At 36.4% G+C, this 24,451-nt stretch overlaps 1 long non-coding RNA gene across 2 annotated transcripts in view; it reads right to left on the bottom strand.

The window, feature by feature from the left end:
• The window catches only part of LOC145551085 (uncharacterized), a 91,700-nt gene that overhangs the window by 17,046 nt on the left and 50,203 nt on the right, over window positions 1-24,451 (bottom strand). Inside the window, exon 2 of one of the 2 annotated variants that reach the window (XR_014086881.1) lies at window positions 982-1,062. The exons of the other annotated variant lie outside the window; for it this stretch is intronic. This is a non-coding gene — a long non-coding RNA (uncharacterized LOC145551085). The remainder of the gene's footprint in view (window positions 1-981; window positions 1,063-24,451) is intronic. 2 annotated transcript variants of the gene reach the window in all.

Genomic DNA, 24,451 nt, shown 5'->3' on the forward strand with positions numbered 1-24,451 from the left:
TAAAAGTAAACAATTCCACACATACCCTTATTTTAAGTTGAATATTGTTGTAATGTTTTTAATGGAAAATTTAAAGGGCAAGATGTATTTTCCATACATGGCAAGCTCAGTTCCACCAGGTGTTTGCTAATTACTGCTGCCACTAGTCTGTAGAAGCTGTGTGGGGGAGAACAGATATTCTGTGAGGAAGTAGGTGACGCTTTGTGAGAGCAAGTGTTCAGGCACCCCCGAACGGCTGCCAAGTGAGATTAAAGGATTTCTCAAACATGCATGAAAGATTCAAAGCAAAACTTTGATGAGGGAATAACATCATAACATTATATAAAGCCCCCTCTCTCCTCTGCTCTGTTCTCACCTCTACAGACACCACTGGGTTTTGACACAAACAACTGAAATAAATTGTTCAAAAGTCGCGCAAGAAAAAAGTTGCATGAGCAGAGTTGCGCATGAACAGCAACAGATTTTAGAAGTTGCGTAGTGCAGTGGAAAAAAAAATGTAAATGCAAAATGTCAGTTATAATTTATTTTCTACAACTTTATATTTGGAGCTTGTTCAGAAAGTTTTTTGAAGGTGACATTTTTACTTAAAACCTCCAATTGATTTTACATGCATGTGACTGTTTGCTACAAGTACATTTTTAGTGGTACAAATTCAAATATCCAGCTGTGCAAATTGGCTCTGCAAATGTTTTGAAACATATCTACCTCCATGCTATTGCTATTCAATTTTATTCTGTAGAATAAGGTTCAATATTTATTTACAAATTCCACCTAGAAATTGGAATCTTCCTATTTCAGATGCTGCTTAATGACAAAAAAAGATCTTAAAAGGAATTGTGCCTGTGTATTAATATGAATCATTTATACCAGCAGCACGGTGTGCACTTTACTCTGCTCTTGAGAGAATCTTCAATGTCAGTGTGACCATCTGCACTAATTTCTTTTAGTAATGAGTAAGATTGTAGTTTGTGCCCCACTCACGCACGCACTGCATCCCGCTTCCCCACCGCTGCAGTCTTTGTATCTTGCACTTCCACAATACATGTGACTTCTCTCTCCGTCCTATACACGAACGCAAAACAGATAGTTTGCAGCTAATAGGTTTTCACTCATTCACAGATAATGCTCAAACAGCAGGGTGTGGTTTTTGTTTCTGTCTGGGCTGGTGGCATCAGCGGAGGCACAGTGCTGCAGTCACAGCAGCAGGTAAATTGGTAATTAGTAATCTTGTCTATTTATCTCCCCTGCAGTGTGGCTGGATTCTCTCTCCCGGTGAATATGCATGGCAGCAGCTCGCTTCTCTGAACCTCTGGTTTTGGGTTGTTGCATGGCAGACTTAAATAAACCTGGCTGCGCCGCTTTTATTTAATGAGCCCAATTGAATATTTTTGTGAACTATTACTCCAAGTCTCTTTGTGGTATTTCTAGGATACTTTGTGTTTACTGAAAATTCACTCCTCACAACGTAAACCTGAAAATTTAGTGGATTTACCATAATAAATGACTCCAGATTCCCGTAATTCCTCACTGAAGAAGAAGAGCACATCTGCTTAAGAAAAAAGAATGAGCCTAAGTGATTCAGGTGGATGCATCCTTTTGCTGCACTTAAAGATGTAATTCTAATGCTCGCTGAGTTTAGAATAATCCCCCACTCTGTTATTGATTTAACACATGTAATGTCAATTCTACTCATTTTACCTGATAGCACTATAAAACTAAAGTGGCTCTAATAAAATGAATGCATTTTACATCCTTGGGAAAAACAAAGAAATTCAGTCTAGTGGTTACAGGTTAATTTTGCAGGGACTAATGGTCATCTTTTAAAGAAGCATTTTTTTCTGTTTTCTGTCACAATGTTTTCCAACATAATGTTTTATATTTGAAATAAGCATAGGAAAACTTCTTCAGGATCCAACTGACAGATGTCTCTTTTTCAAGTGCTTGCACCTTTTCCAACTGAATGGATTCTTGGGTGGTGAGCATGTTAGAATCTGTCACTGACTGGTCCCTGTCATAATGGACTTTATTAAATAAAAACCCATGCTGCTGTGCTGAGAGGCCGTGCTGAGCAGCTCTCCCAGTGGGATGGCACTTCCATCAGGGACCAGTTCACTGACTGACCATGTGTCACTGTGGGAAATGTGGGGCCTAGGTCTCTCCATCACACTCCCTGCCGGTGACAGATGGTGATCACTGGCTCTTGGTGTCTAGATCTGGGTATGTGCCGGCTCACCCCTGGTGACTGCTTGGTGGGACTGGGAGGCCTGGCTGTGTCGGGCCTCTGCTGGGAGAAGGAGTGCCTTTGGAGCTCAGGTTTCTGTGTCCATGACCGGATTTGCCTTTGAGTAGCTGGTTGCCGGCAGTGCCTGTGGTCTCATTGGTGCAGCCCCCTGAGGCTTCTGCATTGCAGCTGCTGGGAGGATCCTGAGGCCTCTCCTCTGCTCCGTTGTGGGGAATTGGGATAAAGTTGCCTCCGTGCTCCAGGATCTGTGGATCTCAAGGCCCACTATTGAACATTCTTCTTTTATACACAAACCTTAAGAACACACATCTTCACCCTGACTCTAAACCTAACTGTTACCAGTACATGCTTTAGCTTAAACCTCAATTCACTCAGTTCACTCTTTAGTCTTAAACCTAACCCATAACCTCTTGGCTACTTAGGACTTAATGACTAATTTGCAAGCCTTTTAAAAATTCAGATGAATCTGAAGCTTGTGATATTCTATGAAGAAATCAAGCTGAAAGGCAGACGATAATCTTCATGGGCAAGCCTCAGTGAGAACCATCTGCACTTAGCCTGAAGGGCCGAAGCTTCAGTTACCAGCTGAGAGCGAGTCGTCAGCCTGGCCTAAGAGCCAAGGAGCATGGAGGGTGGGAGCCTCCTTGGCTGGAAGATATCAATGGCCTCAGAATAGTTATTAAGACACAGTCATATATCAGACATCCTGTGCATTAAGCAACAATCCAAGAGACATTAAGCCAACTCAGATTTTATAAAGACACTTAACAACTAAAGCCTACAGAGACATGAAGCATATCATTGATAATGCATCTAAACATGATATGAAGCTTTTCTTTTGGCTGTAATCTTCTTATTCATAGCGTCCATATTAATTTCATAAAATCATAATAACTATTGATGGGCATTAATATTTTAGGACCATGCTAATATTTTTAAATGTTTTATCATTACATAAAAGCCCTTATTTCAGAAATGAGAGATGGGTTTTCTTTTTTTTCCCCGAAAAAATATTTTTGCTTTTTTAAATATTAATATACAAATATGTATGTACTTTTCTCAAAGTTCATAAACACTATGTACACATATTTTTTTTTTTATTACCAAGGAACATCCAAACGGAGAAAAGCAACCTCTCGCAGATTAGAGTGAATGTATAGAAAAGTGTGTTTGACATCAGATAATATTTCACCGAGTGGATACCTTAAAATGTCCTCCATGTTCCGAAGCCCAAAAACGTACTGAGATTCATTTTCAGGAAGTTTATTGGTGTTAGTTGTTATCCAAATCAAAAATCAATGCAGTTATTTTGGGAACTCTATCCAGCGCAAAAATAGCCAAGAGGCCTGCAACGCCAAAACGGCATGCGGAACCAAATGCCTCAGATCAATAGGTTAGTGAATTATTCATGGCATCCTGGTGCAGCACCACTCTGAAAAAACCCGGTGTGCAGCTTTCCTGAAGCTTTGCTTGATGTAACGTTTGGTTTGTACGAGCGCAGATTTGAATAGAACATTTGTTCTCATCAGCTTTTCATAATCCTTGAATATCTCCAGGGTTTTAAATGTTCCACCTGATGACAAGTGACAACCCTATCCAATAATCAGAGTGATGTTAAGTAACACTGGAGCAGCAGACAACGTCCAATGCATTTTTCAGAAAGTGCACTTGCCCACACAACAATAAGTATGCTGTCTATAAGACACTTCTTTTAGGACTGTCTGGTCTAAATCCTTCAAGACAAGAGGATCGGAGCATGAAAGCATAACCGGCTTATTATTTTGACAATCTCTCAACAGAGTTTATTTTAAACGACAACACATGCTGATGCCTTTTATAATTAAAACTCAAGTGGCTCAGTTTCATTAGTTTTTTCAGGCACGGCTGTTCATTCTCTTCCACTTTCATTCTCTTCACTTTCATTGTTCAAATTGATTTTACTTTTTGAAATTGTCGCTAAAAAATAGGTTAGCTACTGCAATTACAAAAGTTCTAATTAAAAGCAAAATGCAAATATATTCATAATTATATTGCTGCCTTATCAGTTTCATGGCTGGTGTTACTTTTAAGCAGGCGGGGGGGTAACCATGAGAGAGAATGAGAAAGAGAGAGCGAGGAGAAAGAGAAAGGGGAGGAGAAAGAGAAAGAAAAAAGCCCTTCAGTGTGATCTAATTAGCTGTCTACCACAGAGGACACTGTACTCCGACATGTTCCCTGTCACAGCATCAATTAGCTGACCAGATCTTTAACTCGGCATCAGGACACCTATTTTACACACATGCACACACGCATTCACACACACTCGTCTTTCTATCTTCACGGGGACTTTGCATTGACTTCCTTTTCTTTTTTTTTCCTGAACCTTAACCCTAGCTTTAAACCTAGCCATTGCCAGTACATGTCTAACTCTAAATCTAAATTCAATTCACACCTTAGTCCTAAACCTATGTAATCCATAACCCCAAAAGAACACCTCTTGTTATGGGAGCCAGGGTTTGGATGAGGTGTAAACTCTTCTCACAATATAGTATTGTTGGAAAAATGTTCCTCACATCTAAATCAAACGTAATAAATCAGACGTAATACTTGACAATAGAAACGGTCATTCTCACATATTTACATCACACTTACTTTTCACCACCAAAACTGATTCTAACTCTTCACACCTCCTGACATTTTGATCAAATCAAACAGATGGCTTCTGGAAATGCCAACTAACAGTGTTATTTGATAAGTTGAGCTTTAACTTAAAATAAAACCAGTCACTGCTAACAAACAGTTGAGTTCACAAAGGATTCGTAGCAATCAAAGTGTTGTTTCACATAGCCTGATTTTAGAAGTCTCTTACAAATACATATCTAAAAAGTATTGTGTGGGTATGTATGGAGCTCCATTCACTCTGATACCCATGAATAAAATGAAGTGCAATCGACTATTATTAGTAGAAGACACCTATCAGAAACTTTGGACATCTAATGAAGCACTACTCAATCCATTATTTTGAAATAAAAAAAAAGCTTGGTGTAAGTTCAAACCTCAAAGACATGACTGTTCACCTGAGCTGACAGGTTAGACAAGGAGAGTATTAATGAGAGAAGCTGCCAAAAGTCCCATGATAACTCTGGAGGAGATGCATTCTGGTTGGTTAAGAAAACTTGCATCAAAATGGTGTGTGTACATTCAATCTGACAGAACTTTAATTGTTTTGATAAGAAGAATGGAAACACAATTTTGCCTCTTGATATGCAAAGCACACAGAAACATACTCCAACAAACGTTTAGCTATAACTTCAAAGGATTAGCACAGGGAAGCTGAATGCAATTCAATTGATTAACAATTCGGTTAATAAAGCTCAAGTCTTTTTACTAAAATTAATCTAGCAAAGTTTTATGCACCTTATTTCCCTCTCAGTATGATTCAGTTCTTCTTGTTTTTTTCTGGACTAGTCACCAGGACAGAGTGATCTCTTGGAGCCAACCATCCGCCCTGTGAAAACTCTGTATTTTTTTCTTATTCTCTGATCTCGGCATGATCTTGAGCAAGTAATAATTTCACTTCTAGAAGTTACAATCGAAGTCATTTGTCTCAAATAAAGTAAAAATATCTAATTTCACACGTATTTCTGTGTATAAATGATAAATGATTTCTTTACCTGCAAAAAGTAAAGAGATTACAAATATATATAAAGGGATAGAAAAAAACCGGATGCCTTAGATTACTGATTGCAGTGTTTGATACATCTTCTATAAAGAATCTACCTTTGTAGACGTCTAAACTGCATATATTCTGGAAAGTCAACTACAAATCTACTTTTTTGCTCTATCGAAACCCTCTATAACATAAAGAAGGACATATATTATCTGTTTTAAAGTCTCATAATGTAGTTTGTTTCCAGTTCTTTATGATATTACATCCTTTAGCTCTTTTTACAACTTTGTTTTGTATTCTTGACATTTGCATCCTAGTTAAACTGTCAATAAAGAAACTGCAGCTTGTTGCTGGTCCAGACTAAGGTCACTTTCACCATCTACTAAAACACAGATTTTTTAAAGCTTCAGGCAACAACAGTTACCATGTTGTTTTTTTTTATAGTTTACAATCATTGACCATGTGTTTTTTCAGAAAGCAATTTACTTCTTGTTATTTTTTGGATAAATTGTATCTCATATCTACACTATGGTCATCTGTCTCACTTATTTTTCTGAGGAGTCAATACATTTGTTCAACAAATTAAGAGGATTTTTGATCTGATACCTAATTTCCTTTTTATGCACAAATACAGATTCTCCATAGCCAAGAACATCTTTATTAATGTTACTATTAATCTGTTCATTGCATGAATTTGAGTCCCAATTATGTATAATCTTATGTGTCTAAAATATTTAGCATTTAAATTGTAGCAGCACTGTAAGGCCAGTGGAAAATGCATGTACCTTCACTTATGCTTTTATTGTTGCCAGTGAATCTAAAAAAAGTGTTTGACAGAGATGCTTGGGTATGCAAGTGAAAAATAATGTCTGGTGCATCATTTTGGAAGAATACAAGGTTCTAAAAAAATGTTAAAACACAATATATTGTTTAATTAAGCACTTATCTATAGGATTGAAGATAAATACCCAATAAAAAATACATTGTGTTCAAGATAACTGGTGGTTGGAGAAGTATATAAAAACACAAAATCTTAGAACTGAGTTCTGTGAGTTTTATGTGGGAGGAGAAGAAATGACCTGAAGTGGAGAGGAACTAAGTTTGGAAGAAAGTTGTTAGAAAACAGACAGATAAAAACGATGGAGGGAAGAGACACCATTTTACAGACTAAAGAGGATCTTAACTGGCAGTTGCTTTGGGGTAAATACTGGTGCATAAGTGCAACAGGGCAGCTTTCTTATCACACACGCTGAGTGTTAGTTTAAGTAGTTTAAAAAAGTATAAAGACGTGGTAAAAAATGTTGGCAGGATTCATGGTGCCCTCAGTTCTCTGGTTACAGTGAAAATGCTTATCTTGTTGCTGAACCAGAAAATGTTTGGGAAACATCTCATAGCACTAAAAACTAAATCCATTAGATGACATGTGAATGCGCAATCAAATTGATTTACTCACTGTTAATTCGGTATGTAGTTCTAATGTCAGAACAAGAGAAAAAATAAAACAAAAAACTTTGGATATAGCTAAAGCTTTTGAGGCTTTTTAGAACACATTTGTTGCCTTAGATCAGATCAGTTCTCAGCAATACTTTTAAGTTAGATTATTAGTTTTTAAAGTTTTGACATTGAAATGTCAGTTTTATTGTCAATATGCAATGATGTTTTCATATAATTTTAATGCTCTGCTCAATAGGTGGCAAACGTTATCAAACGGAATGCCATTTATTTTGAGTGACAGCTGGCAGGCTTTTGTTTGATGTCTACCATCACATAAAAAAAGGATCATATAAGTAAATGCAGACATTATTCTTGCACTAAAGACAAAAACAAATAAAAAAAATAAAAAAACGTTTGAGCTGCTAGAAAAAGAAAAGACCATGTAGTCATTTGAACCTTTTAAAATATCTTGTATTCCTCTACAAGGACTTCCTTTTGGGCTGCACAGTGGCGCAGTTGGTAGAGCTGTTGCCTTGCAGCAAGAAGGTTCTGGGTTCGATTCCCGGCCTGGGGTCTTTCTGCATGGAGTTTGCATGTTCTCCCTGTGTATGCGTGGGTTTTCTCCGGGTACTCCGGTTTCCTCCCACAGTCCAAAAACATGACTGTCAGGTTAATTGGCCTCTCCAAATTGCCCCTAGGTATGAGTGTGTGTGTGCATGGTTGTGTGTCTCTGTGTTGCCCTGCGACAGACTGGCGACCTGTCCAGGGTGTACCCCGCCCCTTGCCCGAAACGTTGGCTGGAGATGGGCACCAGCAACCCTCCTGACCCCACTGAGGGAAAAAGGGTGCAAGAAAATGGATGGATGGATGGATGGACTTCCTTTTGGTTACAAAATTAATTTTACTGTTTTCTCTCATTTTAACAACATTAAATTGCATCAGAAAAACAAAAAGCAAAACAGAGTCACTGACATTGTTCCAGGCACAAAATATGGTAATAAAAATTTGATAATAACTATGATTTGGATTACATGAGCCTGCTAAATTCAGAGCTCTGTTAATGGCATTTTTGCCCTAAAGAGGTGTAGTGGAGGGAATGTCTTGTTTCTTTATTATTAAACACACCCTCTCTTTCAGTGTGCTCTCAACCATACCCGCTGGTACAGTTGCTGTATCTGCCCATGATCTTCTGAGTTATTTTCTGCAACTAAACCTAATCCCTTCTGAAAGGGTAAGATTTCATTTTGCTCCTCTCTCTGTTCTCGATGCAATGCATCGGTGCTTGGGGCTGGGCTATCTGCTTGGTCACACGAACATGACAGCTATCTCTCGATCTAAATGATGATCTTGCCATTCATCTCATGCGAAGCCTGCTTTATTGCATATACATGACAAATATCCCGATGGAGGGTTGAAAAAAGTCAGTGCCTTACAAAGTGGAAAATACAAATGTCAGACTGGAGGCATTTGGTCAGATTTTCATGAAAGGACTACTTTATTTATCCTATTTTCAGCCAAGCATTCACTTTGGAAGTGAATCAAATTCTCTTTTACTCGTTTAGCCATTGACAAAATTAGACAAATGCAATGCCTTGTCAAAGAAGTCAGAGTACGTTGGTGTTTTTTTTTTACATAAAGCACATTCTTCAAAGCAGTGTGTAGATAAGTTAACAGTGAGTAATATCACCATGACTATTTTCTATTCAAAATGACATTAACTTGTTTGGCCAAAACCTAAAACGTTGATGAAGTAGATTTACAACAGTCTAATCTAAATAATCCCAAATATTGTCACTGCTGTTTTATTGTAGGTACAAACTTCTACACTTTGTACCAACAAACTGTGAGATTTTAATCAAATTTAAAAAATGAATCAAAATCATAGTTTAGCATTTTAAGAAATAATTTAACAACATATTTTTGCTATAACTAATTCATTCATTGGGTTTCTACAAGAGAATGAGACATTTTCACCTTGCTCATGAACAACTGACATTTCAGTGACTAGTATGGATTTAAACAAAGGTTTGTTCTGATAAAGTGGTTCTCAGTGGCATTTCCAGCCTACTTGGCAACATCTCAGAAAACTTTTCCAAACAGATGCTGAATCATTTGCATCTTCTCAGAGGGTGAAGCCTGAAGCCCAGTAAAAGTTTTTTCTTCCAGTCTTATTTTGCTGGTAGGTTCTCTCCATTGGTGGTTGATTGTGGCTACTCTGTGCCGAGAGGCAGTCTATTTTCCCCTCCCTCAGAAATGTATTTTTTCTCTTCACTTTCAGTCAGTTCCTTTTTAATGTTTCTCACACTCAAATGTCCAGTCAGACACTGTGTGAACAGAGTCAAGAACACATTTTAAAAGCATCTCTATGGTTCATTTTGTTTGAATTGCACTGATTAACAAAGCATACATTTTTTGTTCTAAACTCTAACAACATAAGCAAAGAGTACTGAGTAAATAAGTGTATTTAAACTTCTGTATAAACAGATCAAAAATCACCTGGACACACACCTTCTAAGAAGTAGGAATGGATTTGTAACCCTTAGCAGACTGACAGATGGCAATGACCCCATCTTATCAGACAGCTTTGTAAAGGTTTTATCTTACCACTATTCAACTCTTTATATGTTTTGTGTTTCTTTTCCTCTGAAGAAAAAATACATTTTTTGGTGCATTTCTGAGCTACAACTGGACTTGACATTGGAAACGGAGGAGTGCAGCATCAACGTCAGGAGATGTGACAGATACTGATGGGTTTGTGTATATTCACACAATTCTTTAGTGTTCCCACAAAACTCGGCAGCACAATGTTTTGGCATATTTCCAACAAAACACAGGCAAGCAAACAAACAAAAAAACATGTTTTTCTTGTGGATGGTCATGAATAAAATCTAAATCACTTTCTACATCCACTTGTACTATCAATACAGCTTTTTTCCATTATCTTCATTTTTCTATAGGCGGTGAAGAGGAAATACAATTCAAGAATATGTTTTTGACACACTATCATTGTCAATAAATTAATTTTGACATGCATTTACTTTATTTGTGGTAAAATAAATAACTGGGAGGAGACCCCTGGGTAATAATATCTTGATTGTACAGGTCAATCCCTACCTAAGCTGTGTAATAAAACATTGATGGACAGAAAAGTAAGTTACATTGTACTTTATACAAAAACTAGTTCAGGTCAAGGGAATTACCATTACGGTACTCATCCCAAGTTTCTGTCTTAATTTTTTTTTTTGCTCACCACCTACAAGATATGATGACCATTAGTGCTTTGCCATTTAATGGAGGCTCTGGTAGGTAAACAACTGATACATTGTAAGATTGAAAAAGTCTGACTTGGGAGTAGAAAACAAAATTGACAAGACTGGAATAAAATAAATCAGTAGACCTAACTTAATACAAAAGCAACACAACCACAGTGACCTTGGCACATCTTGTACTCCATGCATCATATCACATGCTTTCTTCATGAAATCTTCATGAATAACCCAGATATATTTAGAAACTTGTGATTCAGTTTGTCACAAGTGACTCATGAACCGGGTTCCAATGTAATCAGTTCATAAATGCTGCCAAATTCATTGTCACTGACAAATGAAAGGGGAAAACAAAGAGTGAAAGAGCAGGAAACAACGACAGAGGGAGACTGATGGCATTTTAAGGAGCTCATTAATTTAGACTGATAGACTCTAATTAAAGGTTGCTAGTAAACGAAGAAAAGTACACTTTCCTTTAATTTGAGAACCATCAAGACCTTCTATCCTTGGTTCAAAATATTTGGCAATGAGCAGAGATCAACAGGCCCCTTTGTTTTCCAGTTTCTGAAACTAACCTTAACCAGTTTCATGATTTTAATTGTTTTTCCTACCTCACAACCCATTTAATCTTCATCTGTCTTTTTCTTTGAATCTCTCTGCTTCTGTCTCAACCCTTCTGCAGTAATGACTAATATAACGTGCTCTGACTGTGGAGTGTTTTTCATCTGTAAACATGGTATTTTCTGGGCGGTAGGTGAAAGATGGCTGCCACTAGACAGAAGTAAATAGAGACAGCCTGCTTTTCAATCAGGAGCAGGCAAAAGAAGACCAAGAAACACGAATACAACAATATTTACAAGAGAAACAAGTTATGTGTGATATGTTTTTAAAAACTTGAAAAAATTAAACACCGATTGTGTTCCAAATATTTGCTTTCGTTTTGACAAGAAAAACAGCCCATGTTTCCTCTAACACCCTAAAATGGAAATGGTGTCGAACTTTACACCCATTCCGCCATCCTTGTTTCAGATCATTTTTCCAATTACTGTCACGTAATATTATGTGTGACAGCTCTGTGTACTCCAGTTATCACTAACCAGAACAGCCTCAATACAAGCTGTCATATAAAACTCCCTTAAGGGCAGTTGGACATTCAGCATCCCTCTAAGTGAAAATGGTATACTTTGCGAAAATGTGTTTTTTATTTTCCATGTGAGAAGCAAATGAAGCATTGTGTTATTTGGTTGTGTCCCCTCACTGTGCTTAATACTTGAAGCTGCTCCACTGATTTATCTGCAGCACGTTCCCTTTACAGCATGTACCGGTGAGCACATCATCTCATTACTATACAATACATCTTTGAAGGAGAATGTTTAAGGGGATTTCACCACAGGACCAAACAACACACCGACACAGTTGGTAATGCTGTTGGAGATAATGTTCTATACCCTATTGAAATATATGTCATGTATTACTGATGGGCAAGACAGCAGTGAACCAAAACTCTTAAAAGTTAGTTGGCAGTACACTGTTTTATTTGCACTGGGGAATTGTGAATGGCAAAAGTTATTCGAGCGTCAGGAAGGGTTCTGCTATCATTTGGCCAAACCCAGATTTACATTTACATTTTTTGTTTCTTTTTTCTCTTGTGTGGCAATTTCTAATAGAAATCACTGGTGTGCAACTTTAAATGGCAGACGAAGGAACCTTGTGGCTGTGCCAATGAGATTTCACACATGACTACCATAGAAAAGCCCAAAGTCAGTCGCCCTTCTAACTTAATAATTGTATGTATTTTCATTAAAAAACTTTCCTGTTTAGTTACAAATGACTTGTCAAAACATGCTGCAGGTGCATAAAGTTTTGGCTTCCATCTGCTGCCGGTTGCAGCAGTGGTAATTATGTGGTATCTCTTTGAGACAGTTACTGATAAGTGATGTCACAAGTAGGTGTCATGTGATGGCTGGTAAAAATGTGGATGCTAAGAGGGACTTTGTAATTTAATCTCCCTAACTTTCTATAACGTATAATGTATAACTTATTTCATGTACAAATAAGCAGCAGCTGTTTAAACAAGCCAGGTAAGACACACACTGTGGGATTCCCAGTACCAGTGCGGTCATGAGTTTTTGACTGTCCTGCTGAATATTACTGCCCCCTCCTCTCAGCCATTAAATACAAATCCAACCTACACTAGAAGGTGCATTAAGCTTTGCAAGTAGAAAATGTTGAAATAAATGACTCAAATCAAATACATCTCAAAATATAATAGGATTTTAAAATATTTTTGCTCATCCTTTGATTGCCCATTACAGTGGGAAGATTGAAAATGACCACACACTGCTTATTTAGGAGCTTCAGATGCTTTCATGCAACAAATACAGAAATTTTTCGAGCTTCTGAAGATAAACCACAATTTCAACAAACTCTGTGCCTTTTTTTCTTATCAGTCCAGTTCACTGTATCTTGATGTCATTATTCATTCCCTGCTTTCACAAATCTAATATTCGGGAAAATGGTTCAGTGACTTGCCACAGTCGTTAAAATGATCAAGACGACAGAGTCAAACATGTCTGTTTGAATCAGCATGAGTCTAGTGGAAGGAATGGCGCTCGTATAGATGACCCTTTGCTAAGGCTCGTCCTCCTTGAAGGCTGTGAGAAACTCGCATGTAAGCCAAAGCATTGTGAAAAGCAAGTCATTTTAATTTGATCCCACTTTTGGTTCAAAACAAGCTTTGGTCAGGCAAAGCTCTGACAGCTCGGGCTGCAATGGGATCGCAGCAATTCATCCCATAGCAAAAGAACCACTTATGGTTGTTAAGAGGAAGTGGGATAAACATATAAGCACCTTTCTAGTTACACTGACCACCACTCGAAGCACTCTCACACATTTATGCATTCATGCACCAATACAGAAATGTTATGACTTTGGACTGAGTGCCTCGCCCAAAAAGGCATTATTATGTGGCAGGGGAGGAAAATGGAGTCAAACCCATAACTTTCTGACGACGAAACAGATGCTGCGCCAATTGCCACAGCCATCAGAGTTGTAGGCTGAGGTTTCTATGAATTAGAAATGTGTACTACAGAAAACATCAGACTCCCTTGTTCTCAGGAGTTTTAATGCATCTGAAAGACCGTTTAACGTTGAATGCTGTGTTATTGAGTCCTTGGTGTGTGTGTACTATATATCTGCATTATTTCCATGAACAAAAAAGCTTTTCTTTGTCTTATTCCTACTTGCCTGTAAGTCATGGAGTTATAATGTTAGGCTCTTCTTGGCAACCAACTCGATTCAATTCAGCTCAATTTATGTGTCATTTTGAATGACAGAATCATATTTTTGGGAAATGTCTTAACTTGTGGTCTCAAAATGTGTAAGAACTGTTTTGAATGACAGACTTCTTCCTTGGAACATTTAAAAACTCTCTGCGCTATTATAACCCGAAAAAGGACAATGATTTGTTGTAACTGTAAGCCGATAGGTAAAGAACATCACAAACAGGGTGACACCTGGAAAACATTAAAACATGATAAAGCATGTGAAAAACACAGCACTCGCCTTGGCAATCGTCATTTTTAAAGGTTTATTCTCAGCCCAAGACGTTTATGAAATCTGCCTAGAAGATGTGCTTTCATTTCTGAATGCTAACATTTCTTTTCACAGTCAAACTGTACAACTTCTATTTTTGTTCTTGGCTTTAATTTTTGGATAGAGAAGTATTTATTAATGTGCAAGAATTCATAACAATGTGCATCACTAAGCGTTTAGTCAGGCAGGACCATGTTTAATAATCCTCATGTTTATTTCAGATTAGTGAATTTATTCTCATACTGACACTAAGATGGCACAAGCTAATAAGCTTTTCAGGATAAATGAATTGAAATATTTTCCCTAGGGCGTTAATAATGAGTTTAAATTTCTATAATTTCTTCCAACAGTTGTTTATGTATGATTTACAATATGCCTTCTATTTTCCTTGGTGGTGTACTTAGAGCTAATTTCCCACTTCTTTGTTCCACTCGACTCTAAGTTTGCATAAGAGCCTTATTTCTTAGGTCACTGTCTTGGTGACCTAAGAAATAAACCTCCATCAAACCTTGTTTTTATGACATACCTTTTTTGGTTTGCCATAATTCCTACCTGGTATGAACATGACTGTCTTACTGATAATATTATACATGTCTATTTTTAGAAAATGATAAATGATACATGAATTGTACAGAAAGATAGTTGAAGTCACCAACCAATCTCTCACAAGTCAGTAGACAGTAGGTGACAGTTTTGTTTGTGTGCCCATGTGTGCCAATTTGTTCCCTTTAATACATGCCAGTATCCCTTTAATACATGCCAGTATCCCTTTAATACATGCCAGTATCTTCCACATCGTGTGTGTAAAAAGGAGAAACCATGAGGGTTTTGAAACAAATTGAGGTGAAGTAATCTAATGTTTTTTTTTTATCATGTTCTACTTCATTATTACAAAATAACCCAAAACAAAGACAAATTATGTTTATATCTAAAATTGAGAGGGTTTTTTTGTACATTAGGTGAGTAAAGAAACTAACCACTCCATGTTTTTTTTTATCATTCCACCTCTGCCATCATCAAAAGTTGTCTGCTCCAGAAGTGTAAAAAACAAGTTAAAGAGAACAAATATACGTGATTAAATCCAACTCTCCCATGAAATTGTAATGTACTGAGAACTTATCTTGGAGAAGAAATCACACATACTAAATAAGCTTACTGTAGTTTTACAAATAATTATTTCTTCAAATAATACAGAATTAAGATAAGGCTGAATTAAAAACAAGCAATACTGGGAAATACAGGGAACTGTTGAAGATTTAATACATTTTCTGGTGTTGGAGAATTGCTAAGGCTTTTATTGTTTAAAATTTGTGTCCAGTACGGATATTATATATCATCTTAACACATTTTATGATGTTAAGATGAGCTGTGATTAAAGTTAGTGACCAAATTAACATAAATAGTATGTAACTAAAATGCAACAAGGGTTGCTGAGTTTCTTTTCTGCCATGTCATCACTGTAGCTCAGAAGGAACTGAAAAAATCACTCCAGAACAAGTGTTTGAATGTAATTTTGGCTTCTGCTTGAATAATTTAGGTGACTCGAAATTACAGCACCCTGTACACTAAAGTATACCCTTAAAGAAAGCTAATTAGCAGCATTTACCATTGGATACTTTGTGTCCTCTGGTAATGCAATGAGGACATTTTAAACTTTTATATATTTAGGATCTTGTAAATGTGGATGTTTTCTATGCAAAAGTAAATGGTATCTTAAAATGGTATCAATGTACTTTTATATTTAATAATGTTTATTCATGCATTTCAACACAGTAAATGTCATATTTGAACAATTTTCACCTGCTCTGTCGTTTTAGGGGCATGAATAAAACAATAATAAAACTTGAAAAATAATTAGTTATATTTCTGTAAAAAAACATAAATTGCACATTCCAGTTTTTTATGTAATAAAACCATGACATAGATTCATAAATAAAGCATAATAAGGACATGAATCCCCCTCATTTTCTTCAAAGTTGGATTTATTCCACCAAAGCAAAAATAATCTCTCAATGTCACCCAAATTGCACAGTACTGCATTATTCATTACAATGCACAGAAGATCAAAGATTACTCCCAATTGCAACATTAGATGCTTACTATAACAGCCCCAGTAATACAGCAAGCCATTCCGGTGTAATATCAGCTCTGGGATAGGGATTGCTGTGAAAATGTTTCATTACGGAGGTAGTGGCATGACACTGGCCAAGTTAGTTGTCGGATACTAAAGCTGCTACATAGTATTTTGTTAGGCATAGCATCTATGAAGTACTTATGAAGCATAGCTGTTCTGTTATGCTAAAAAAAGATAAGTAAAATGAAAACACGTAACCTTGACATTGACAAGTCTGTAATCTTATAAAAATTGTATAAAAATATTTTACCAGAGCTTCATTAGTCTGACTGGTTACATTGAAAATATGTCACCCAGTAAAGATAATCAACCCAAAGAGGAGTGAATAAAATTGTTGAAATGAAAACTGACCTCTACAGATGAATGAACCAAACTGTAATCCTTCACACACGGCACCTGCATAAAAATAATGTATTTTGCTTCCACATCAAAAGACATGAATATTTTTATGAATTTTTATTTATTTATTAATTTTTTTATCTTGTCATGTCAAAAAAAAATTAATTACATGGTTCGGTAAACTAATGGCCATTCACCCAATTACACTGATATTTATCTGTCAAAATAATATAACAGACTTGTGTGTAGTCTAACACACATCTTCAAAATGTTACAAAATTAACTTATTTTGTTTTCAAAGAATAACCAACTCACTATGATTCATTTTGTAGTGTCATACATTAACATTTAACAAAAATGTTCACAAGTTTAATTTCATTAGCTTCAAAGCTCACTAAAGAAGGTACACATCTAAGAACAGCCCTCTAATTTTACCTTTCTATGGTTTTGTCTGGCACACAGTAGTTATTTTGGTCTAACCACTACTAATGAGTTGAATTTAATGACTGAATTAATTGCCTTGCCCATGTAGGGAGTGGTGGTTTTATTGTATCACCATGGGTTAATGAGCATGGCTTTACACAGGGTGGATTTTTACCTCCCCTGCTAATAGTTCACTGCTAATAATGTGGCACTACTTTGCTGTGTTGATTAGAGTTCAACCTTATTTTCAAAATTTAACCAGAGCCTGTCAGAATGGGAGCGACACCTACTGGGTAAATTATTTAAGTTTTTTTTTTTTTTTTGTAGCTTTTCTGGAGTCCAGATGTTTGGCCATTGGCCACTTTAAAAAGCACAGCTTGCTAGAACAAGGTTGAACCCTCTTTTATCTAAATATTTTGTAGTATAGATACAAAAAAGCTTTGGAAACATTCATCAGAAATGTTTGTCTAAAAAAACATCAACACATGCAAAGCAGTAAGGACAGACAAATCCTACTTTTGCAGACCTTTGCAGTTAACTCATTGCCATGTTCAACAAACCAGCGTTGGACTCATAAACAACTCAATGACGCTCAGCCATGAAAGTATTAAGTCAAAAATCACCAAGCGTGACTAAAAGTTCAAAAAAATAAGATCACCTTGGCAACCCTCATAGTTGGCAGATAAAGTTACAGTTTAGGATTCAGTGTTTGCGAGAGGAGGAACAAAACACTGGAGATATGACTGAGTCACAGGAGACCTGTATGTATCTGCTGCTGAGACACATTCATTATTTGATGCAAATAAGACAAACAATCCCAGGGTCAAGAAAAGACATGAGAGGAATACAAACAAAAAGACAGAGAACTGCAAGCTGATTCTGCTTCCCTTATTTTGTTCTTATCTCTTTCTCTTAGCTTTAAGTAACTGACACATCATTATGTTTTCTGCATCCCTTTACCCATATTTTAAAGTAATTTAATGCATCATTTACAATTCAATGCTTGGTCGCGACGAGGAACACAGTCTCCAAGGAAGCTATTAGCAGTTTTACAGAAACCTTCTTTTTTTAACAAAAGGCAAATTAATTTACTGCTTGCTTCCTTTTGCTTTGGACCGTTATTCATCAACACATTATTGAGTGAGCAGGTGCTTCATGTACTACTTTTAATCATGCTTAGCAAAAGTCTAATAGCAGACTCAAGACACACTTAAAGCATCTGAATTTCCTGTTCCTGTTTTCATGAATTACACTCCTCCTATTAGTACGACTTGTGTATTCATCACAACCAGTCCCAAAATAACTCAAGCTTAATTATTCTGCCACCAGTGACAAATGTTCGTTATGAAGAAAACCTTTCCTACAAGCTATATTCCTGGTGTTATACTGCCCAAACTACAATGTTAGGACAAAGTAGTTGTGAATGAGAGTCTGACTTTGTAAAAATGATTCCCAATCCCTCTAACCTCTAAACTGCAAGTAGAGTTTTCCATTCAAGGCCACTTGCTCGGAAACAACAAGGGTAGCAACTGGCTAAATGGAACAACTGGAGCCTAAAAACCAGCTACTTTCCTTAGAATGTAGGTAATACAAAAAATATATATATTATGACCTACTGGTATTCAAAGAAATGTATAAATGCATGAGCTGTGTAGAGTCAAGAGTTGCCTAATGGCTAATACTTTCTTCTTAATATGACATGGCTTTTACTTATTTACAGTAATGACTCTAACTTTATTTCACAGATTACAAAGATGTAGCTATTAAATATGGGGCAACTGTAATGTCACCTGGTGATGTGTGGTGGTGTTAGGATTTGCAGATATTTTACAAGTGCACTGAAACAGAACGCTGATTTCTGACTATAAGAAGGAACATACCTTTCAACTCAAATGCACGGATTACTAGAGAGAAAATCATCAGATATGGCACGAGCCTAAAAAATTCCTCCGATAACCTTCACACTGCTACGCCCCTGAATAAATGTCAAATACTATCAGCTGTTAGAACCACTGCATCCAATCTACCAAAACGGAAGTGAAAGGATATGAGAAAAAACAATCCTGAAATCAAATTGTATTAAGTTTATAAGAAAACAAAACAAACAAACAAAAAAAAACAAACATTTTTTTGTCGTTTTAGTCCAATGGCTCTAAGGAGCCTGCTGAGTATATTTTATCAAAGCATGTGCTATTCTTTTAACACTAGATTTTGTACAACCACATGATGATGCAAAATGTGTATATATACCTTCTGTGTACACCTGCGTAAAAAGATATACATGAGCTGTATTGTTACTTATATGTCCATGTAACCAACAAAGAGTTAGCTTGCCCAAGGACAAGGATTTTGACGTCAGGCCTATGAATATTCAATTAGGGCAAGCTGCACTTGTCCCCTTTTCCCAGGGAAGGCTCCAGTAGCTCATAATGAATCCAAGGTAATATCTTTGTCTGCATCTATCAGGGCCAGAGATACCACTGTGTTCAGGCTAATATATTCAATTCACAATATCAAACCATGAAGGTCTGCCCTTTGGGTTGACGGTGCTGGTTTTATTGATGCAGTCATTTTATAATTGGGAAATGGGAATCAAGCAGCATTAACGCGCAGTAGAGGTGCATGATTTCTTCTTTGTTTTTGCTTCCATTATGTTTGAAGGCTATTTCTTTTGTGGAATCAGTTGCTCTGACGATATGTAGAAAGCTATCTTCGCATGTGAAGGTTGTGGCTCCAGTTTTGCTCGATGAAATGTTGTTTTGTGAGGAAAATTTTATTTCTCAGTGTAGTTATAAAGGTTGTTCAGCAAATTGGGTAGCCAGATATTACACCTTAAATGTATTTTAGACTAATCTGGAAATTATATAGGACATTAAAATGAGGCATTAGAATCCCTTTTGTGGAAAAGACTGCCTGACCTCAAAAATCTCAATATTAATTGATGTCCAGGGTCTACAAATGACACTAATGCTGTGTTTTGCAAGCAGTTATGAATGAAGTCAGTCTTTTTCTGTTTGCAAAGAAGTATTTTTTGCATTTTGATGCACAGTGAAGCAAGCAGAAAATTGCAGCAACGATTCCTGCACCTAAAAATGAAGAGCTTCCCAGTTGATCAAGAACTTCAGACAGCGATTCAAAGAACTGAGGATAGCTTACATAGTGACCTTCATCAGAACAATGTACTACTGAATTAGGTTGCCACTATTGCAGAGTTATTTAACATTGTTATACATGTGAAATGTATAACAATATTATAACAATATTATAACAATGTTATATTCTTCAAAAATAAAAGCAGTAAAGAATCCACTTCTGTTCTATAAAGGCATCAAGGAAATACTGAAATCATGCAAGAAGTACAATGATGAAAATCACAAGACTAAACTCTTCAAATGTAACTCATTTGCTCCTGATGCAGATGAGCATGTCATCTCAATAGACGTGCAAAATGTACGTAACGAGTTTCTCTTCGTAGGCAGTAAATATACTTTAAAATTGTTTCAGGACTAGATGTTTCGCAAAATGTGCTTCGTTACCCACGCAAAACATATTTTACATATGCCAACATATGTTGGGAGAAAGTAAACTGAGATCTAAAAACCATTTCTGTCGAGAACTACACACAACTATATATGAATAAGGAGATAGAATAAAAAAAGATCAAATCTGGTAAGAACTACCAGAATCTACTTTTTTCTTATGTCTTATGCCTTCCCTTAGAAATACTTCTATTTATTTTCCGTTTATTGGAACTTCTAAGGAAATAACTGATAAGCAAAAATAATGTCTAGTTGTCAAATAATCTGCTATCTTTACTGAACACAAAATGTGCTTGGCTCTGTTAATTTTAAATACCAGCTGCTGTCACAACACAACACCTAAACTTTTATATCTGGAGATTAACTGACAAAATATTTAGCATTGCACAAACTCAACATAATTTTTCAGATAAATCAAAGCCTTCTTTGCTAACCTGTTACCTGAGCCTTTTGACTATGTTTACTAAAAGTGTCTCTGTTTCTCCTTTTTACCATTTGTCATGTTTCTGCAGTGATTTCTTACACTTATTGGTTCTAAATTTAAATCAGTAGTGTTTTACTGCATGCAGCAACATAACCCTCTGTTATTTGGCCAATCAGGCACAAATACAAGCCATATTTTTGCTTATACTTAATAATAGGTGTGTACACCATAAGTGGACACATTTAAAAAAAAATGAGGCTTGACAACTTACATTTTTTTCCCACTAACTCAATCATAGATTGAGTGGACACTTTCTTTTTGTCAAAGTTGTTAAGGCTACTGTATTTTTTATGTTGTAAATGTTATCATTAACAATTTTCTCTCTCTTTTTGGCCCTTTGAAAGGAGCAACAAAGTGTGTTTTGTCTGAATTTGACCAAAATGCCTTTGTGGGAAAAGCGCTGCAAAAAACACCACCTGACATGCAGTATGAGAGATTTCAGTATGCTTCAGTGACTTTGACAAAATGAATGTTGGCTCCCAAAATAAACAGCAACATACCTAAATGGACTCAGCTGAATTAATTTTTTTTGGAATGCAATGCATAAATGATGTGAAGACAGAATGGTACATTTTATGTCTCTTTTAGTTGTTCTTCTCATGCAGCAGATGAAAGAATTGATGTCTTACTTTATTCTGTGTGTGCATTTTACAAAAGATAAAATACTTGTGCTCTTTTCTTGAATTTGTGCTGGTCGCCTTGGTGATTAATTGATTAGATCTGAGCCCCATGGCTTTGTTGGGCATCTGCTGGGGGGAATGTGCTGGAATTGGAGGCTCATGTCTATTGATCTGCTGTTGCTGATTTTTGTAAAATAAAATGTAAATAAATACATAATCCCTAATCAGTTTCTAATAAAGTTAAAACATTTCTGCACACACATCCTTTCTATCCTCAACTATTCAAATGACCAGGTCTAAGGAACAAATAAATATGTTTTGTCCAATATATCAGTGGTTTACAAATAAAGACAGATAGAGCAATGGAAAAAGTAAATGAGGATTGACTTCCACAACTTTTAAGAAAGACATACTTAAATTACAATAAATATTCTGAGGATTTACGTAGGTGATATGCTTTGTAACATGTCAAATAAGGATATGTATTTTCATAAAATATGTTTTCTGTTAAAGGTGCAAGGATGTAAGTGTTTCAGTAGAACAGTGCTAACTCATCCACAAGAAAAAAGAAAAACGTATAGATCAGATTCCCTGTAGCATATCTTCCAGCTTAGCACCCAAATATCTGATGTCATAGTCTGTGACTAAGGAGTCACTGAAATCATGTAAAGGACAGAGTTGTCAATAATGATCAAAGAACCTTCAAATGAAGGCATCAGAAATTAATCTGAAACAAATGGATTTCTTTCAAAGAAGCCTGGTGGAAAGGTACTCGCCATCTCATGTCAAGCAACACGGCATTGTAAAGGCCAGTTGGCTTCATTTTCAGGTAGTTTAGGTGGATCAAGCGAAATAATACACAATAGCAGCTTCTCCAGTGATGGATATGCAGATGGAATTTTGCATATTTAAAAACAGAAAGTACTTCTTTATTGCAAAAGATACTGTAGATACTGATTACTTTTGCTATTGTAACCTTGCTTCTCACATCTCAAATGTCTATTATTGCTTCATCACTCTGTTTAAAGTATATATAAAATACATACAATCTAAAACACTTAAAAAAAACTTAACACTCAAGGCTATGGGTTCAGAGTTGATTAAATGTCAACATAAATCAGTGATTTTTATCTGAATTCTGCTCAGGGAACCAACTACTGCTATGTTGTTTAGCCTTGATAGCTATCCCTCTTTGAAGTGCCACTTAGTGGTCAAGCTTTTTATGTGCTTCTTGCAAGTCAGTTTGTTCATAAGGATAAGCAGAGTTGCTTCCCCTGCTGGGTTCACATCAGGCAAACAACTTTTTTGTAAATCTTAATTCCTGTTTTCATCCTAAATGTCTTTCAATCAATTTCATTGTTTTCTGGACACTTATTATGACTAGTTAATGTCTGTTTTATTCACTTGCAGGGCATACATTGACTCAGCTGAAATAGAAATACATGTTTACTGTATAGTTATATCCCTCTCTCTTGATTTTACCTAAAGAAATAGAAAAGGTTGTTAGAAATACATCCTGTATGGTGGATTCCTAGAATACTACATCAACATTATATCAGAATATAAATCCTCTCTATCTATCTATAATCCATGTAGAGGGCTGTGCTGCCAGCAGCTTAGGGTGCATCTGCAATCTGATTTAAACCTGGCAAGAATGGTTGAGGAATTTATAAAACGGTAAGTAGCCATGGGCTTACGGCGCTCATGAACATCCAATCACCTCTATTCATTCCTTTTAAAATCAAAATTCTTCTTTTCTTGTGCCAGAAATTGAAAGTAAGCGGACTCAAGGGTCAAGGAAAATCATCTTCCAGTCCTTCAAGCAGATTTATTTTTAACTCCGCACAGTGCTATTTTATGCTGCTCCTTAACATGCTCTGCTCACAGTATAACATTAAACCTTTCGAAATTTTGCGTCAGTTGAATTTTATTATGAGAATTAAGACGTGAATTACACACCAAATAAATAAATCAATAGGTTTTGCAAAAACAAAAAATGAACTGAAACATAGTTTCTGAATTGTCAGAAACTATGTTTTTTTGACTGCTGTTGATGCTGGCTTGGAAAATATTACAGTTACATAATTTCTTATTCATTTGACATTTTTCCTGCCACCAACTGCATGTCACCTTCTAAAGCAGTCACATGGACAGGTCCTTCAGGCTGACAGCTATGTTAGCTTCATCCTTGGCAGCAGTTGATTTTCCCTTCACCTAGCTTGTAAATGCAGCCAAATGATCTTTGGCTTACGGTAATCGAGGAGAATGTGAATTGAAAAGACAGAGCATAAAATGGCAAGGGAAAAAAAATGCTGAATTTGAAGAAAAAGCACAGACAGAAACTGAGGATCAAGGGGGAACACCTGGGACTGGGCCTTGATCCAGCTTGGACATGTTGTCACACCTGTTGCACTGACTCTCTGGCAAGCACCAGCGAAGAGTAAGAGGGTAGCCATCTGCTCCATCCAGGCCTTTTGCAGTGTGTTGCCATGGGAATTTTTTGTCTAGCCAAATCCATAGCAAAATTCTTGCTGATAGACAACTACCATCCACTACCCAGGTCCCTCCAGAGCAGATTAATTTGTTGATTTATCTAATTAACATCCTGAAGCCAATATTAACATTCCTGTTAATCCAAATCAAGAAGACTAAGTAAGAATTAAGGGCTGAATTTTAATGATAAATGTTGCCCAGAAGAGGTTAGGATTTTAAGAGAAAGCTGCTTTG

The sequence above is a fragment of the Poecilia reticulata genome, chromosome 3 (genome assembly GCF_904066995.2).
Source record: "Poecilia reticulata chromosome 3, P_reticulata-male-v2, whole genome shotgun sequence".
Taxonomy (NCBI): domain Eukaryota; kingdom Metazoa; phylum Chordata; class Actinopteri; order Cyprinodontiformes; family Poeciliidae; genus Poecilia; species Poecilia reticulata.